We start from the raw sequence: 3,434 nt of genomic DNA, 5'->3' as shown, positions 1-3,434 counted from the left end.
ACATTAGATAGGACATACAAGGAGAAATGTATATTATCCCTCTCTATGAATATTCTATATTTTCATGTAATTTCTTTTACTTTGAAACAACTTAAAATACATAGAAAATGTGTAAGCTTAAAGAACTGTTTAAGGGCTGACACTGTAGTACAGTGGGCTAAGCCTCTGCCTGAGGTGCCGGAATCCCATGTGGGTGCCAGTTTAAGTCTGGCTGCTCCTCTCCTGATCCAGCTCTCTGCTGTGGCCTGGGAAAGCAGTGGAGGATGGCCCAAGTCCTTGGGCCCTTGCACCCGCATGGGAGACCAGGAAGAAGCTCCTGGCTTCAGATTGGCTCAGCTGCGGCCATTGCGGCCATTTGGGGCGTGAATCAGCAGATGGAAGATCTCTCTCTCTCTTCCCTCTGTCTGTAACTCTACCTCTTTCAAATAAATACATTTTTTAAGAAAACTTTTAAAAAAGTTATTTCAAAGTTATTTCTATCACCCGCTGAACACTAGCTCATGTAATTACAATACCTTCATCAAATTTAGGGGGAAAAAATCACTGACGTATTCTTACTATGTAATTCTTAGATACCACCCAACTTAGCCAATTGTCCCAACAGTATCTTGAACAGCAAAGAAGCCCATCAGAATCACATGCTGGCTCTCTCTGTCAGCTCTTCTTAGTCTTTGTCTGGAACAGTTCGTCCATCTTTCTGTTACCCTGTGACCTTGACACAGAAATGAAATGACAGTGATTTTGTGGACTGTCCCTCAGGGGGCTGTGTATGACATTTCCTCCTGATGAGACTCACTCAGCCTATGCCGCTGAGGACAGACTCAAATTGAAAACTTCTCCTTGCATCCTATCAAGTGGTACACGAACTCCATGGGCTCATTACTGATGATGTTCCCTTTGGTCCCTGGGCCAAGGTCATCCGTTGGGCTCCTCCACTGTAAAATTATTCTCTTGTCCTTTATCATTAACATGGATGTGTGTGTGTGTGTGTGTGTGTGTAACTTCTTTGAAGCTGCAAATTAAAAGACCATGGAAATTACTTGCTCTGAATTCAGGTCTTCTAAGGTTTGCGTCCCTTTAAGAGGTATCTGTAATAAATAAACCTGCAACATCGTAAACCCTCTAGCAAAGGTTCCTCTTTTTAAGGCGGCACTCACCATGCTTTTTTTTTAAAGAGGAGAGAAAATGGGAACGTCTCTGTGCTGCCTTAAATGAGGCAAGAGAGTGTGAAGGTGCCCAGGGCTCACAACCATGCTTGCAGGAAAGGACAGAAGGGTTCAGAAGAGCCCTACCCAGAGGCTCAGCTCTCAGTGGTCAGTAGCGACTGCCCGTGTCCTGGAGTGAGCCCGGCCTGCTCTGGGGCCAGGCTCTGGGCACTTGACAGCGTGAGCTCTCGGAGCAGGGCAGAAATAGGAAGGTACTGGAAACGGCCGGGCAGCACCAGGCCCTCCGCGGGGTGGAGGTGAATAGGAAGTGTAGGGCACCTTTGCACTGGCCCTACTTGCTGATAAACGAGAATCTGAGAACAGAGCAGTTATAGATCCATAGCGAACTCCGGAGATCATATTCCCTAAGCAAGGGGCAATGGTGCTTCCATAAAAAATGGCACAGTCACATTGACTGCTCTTGGTATTGTTTTTTGCGTTTTTCTTCTTTCTCATGCACGGTTGGGTTGTATGAACACCGCAAGCATAAAGAGCTGTCCAAGTTTGATACGTGCAAGTGCGCCCCCCCCCATACACTGTGTCACAGCCAGGGTCCGGGAGCGCGCACGCCCCCCCCCCCCACCGTGTCACCGCCAGAGTCCGGGATAAATGTTTTCCTTTTAAGGCAGAGGGTACGATGACGTCACATATGCTGTCACATATACAGTTAGCAAACGTCACTTACAGACCATAGCACACCTCCCACCCCCTCCCAACCCCATCCAAAGGCGGGAAGCTGGCGCCCCCGGAGGCTTACCTGCAAGGCAGCTTCCTTCTTCCTGCTGCCCATGGCTCTGCAAAGAAAGCGAAGCCTGTTAACGCCGCCTCGCACCCGTGCTGGCCGCAGCCTCGCGACTACCAAGGCCCCCAGCCCCAGCTTCTGCCACAAAGCGCACACCCCGCGGTGGGCGGTGGAGCCCGCAGCCCGCGAGCTAGTGGCTCCCCGGACGGTTTTCCGGGCGCTTTGCCCGCCGATGGGGGAGCCCCGTTAACTCCGCTGTTTCCACGTCTCGCCGGTAAAACCGCGTCCTTGCAGCGACCTCGCGGCAGGGACACGGTGCTCCAAGCGCCCAGTCTCCTACCGAATCCGCCGCGACCTAGCTACGGTCGTCATGGCAACCCAGCACCGGCGGAGCGGGCCGGGGCGGCGGAAGCCACGCCCACTCTGCGCCAGGGAGACCGCGAGCCGGATCCTGGCTGGCGGGAGCGGGAGCGTGGCACCCTGGGCGGTGGCATCCCCGCGGCCCCGCCTGCCAGGGGTAAAGCCTGCTAGGCAGGGGCAGCCCCAGGTTTGAAGCGTCTGTGAGGGTTCTCTTTAAGACAAAGAAGGCAGAATTAGGAAATCTAAATTAAGTATGAGAGCCAAGTGGAGCAAATGTAAAATGATCACAAACACGGTGGATGTGAATCCAGCTGTAGCAATAATCAGTTTAGACGTGGGTGCTCTAATGAGAGAGAGTGAATTTTAAAAATCGAGCATCAAGGCCCAACTGTGTGCTGTCTACAGTAAACCTACTTTAAATGTGAAGACACAGACTCATTAAAGTTACAGGGACTGGGGCGCGTGCGGAGCCTAGCAGTTAAGACAGCCGTATTCCGCATCAAGGTACCAGGGCTCCTGACCCCAGCTTCCTGCTGACACAGGCCCCGGCTCAAGTAATTGCGTTCCTGACACCCACGCAGAGATCTGAATTGAGTTCCCAGCTCTGGGCTTCAGCCACTGGGGGCGTTTGGTGAGTGAACTCTGTGTGTGTGTGTATCAAATAAATATTAAACACTTCAAATTAAAGGGATAGCGAAAAGTCTGGTAAGTTAAAAGTAAAGGGATGGAGAAAACTATGCTAACAAGAATCGAAAGAAAGCTGAAACATCTATATTCCATTCAGGCAAAGCAAACTTCAGAACAATGCAATCTATCAGAGATAAACAGGGGCATCATATATAGTTAAAGGGGTCATCTTCTGGGAAGACATAATAATTCTTTTTTAAGATTTTATTTATTTATTTGAGAGGCAGAGTTACAGAAAGGGAGAGGCAGAGAGAAAGGTCTTCCATCTGCTGGTTCTCTCCCTGAATGGCTGCAATGGCCAGAGCTGGGCTGATTGGAAGCCAGGAGCTTATTCCGGGTCTCCCACGCTGGTGCAGGGGCCCAAGTGCTTGGGCCATCTTCTGCTGCTTTCCCAGGCAATAGCAGAGAGCTGCATCAGAAGTGGAGCAGCCAGGACATGA

The 3,434-nt window shown here is 50.6% G+C and overlaps 1 long non-coding RNA gene across 1 annotated transcript; it reads right to left on the bottom strand.

The window, feature by feature from the left end:
• Positions 1-1,786: 1,786 nt before the first annotated feature.
• Positions 1,787-2,243, bottom strand: LOC149127151 (uncharacterized). Its single transcript, XR_016233274.1, has 3 exons — positions 2,104-2,243; positions 1,963-1,999; positions 1,787-1,857 (listed from the first exon to the last, which is right to left on the bottom strand). It is a non-coding gene; the product is annotated as an uncharacterized LOC149127151 (long non-coding RNA).
• Positions 2,244-3,434: the final 1,191 nt, after the last annotated feature.

This window comes from Oryctolagus cuniculus, chromosome 4 (genome assembly GCF_051225735.1).
Source record: "Oryctolagus cuniculus isolate XC-2025 breed Fujian yellow rabbit chromosome 4, ASM5122573v1, whole genome shotgun sequence".
Lineage (NCBI taxonomy): Eukaryota > Metazoa > Chordata > Mammalia > Lagomorpha > Leporidae > Oryctolagus > Oryctolagus cuniculus.
Note: the sequence above shows the minus strand (reverse complement) of the source record. Positions and strands in the feature narration are given on the sequence as shown.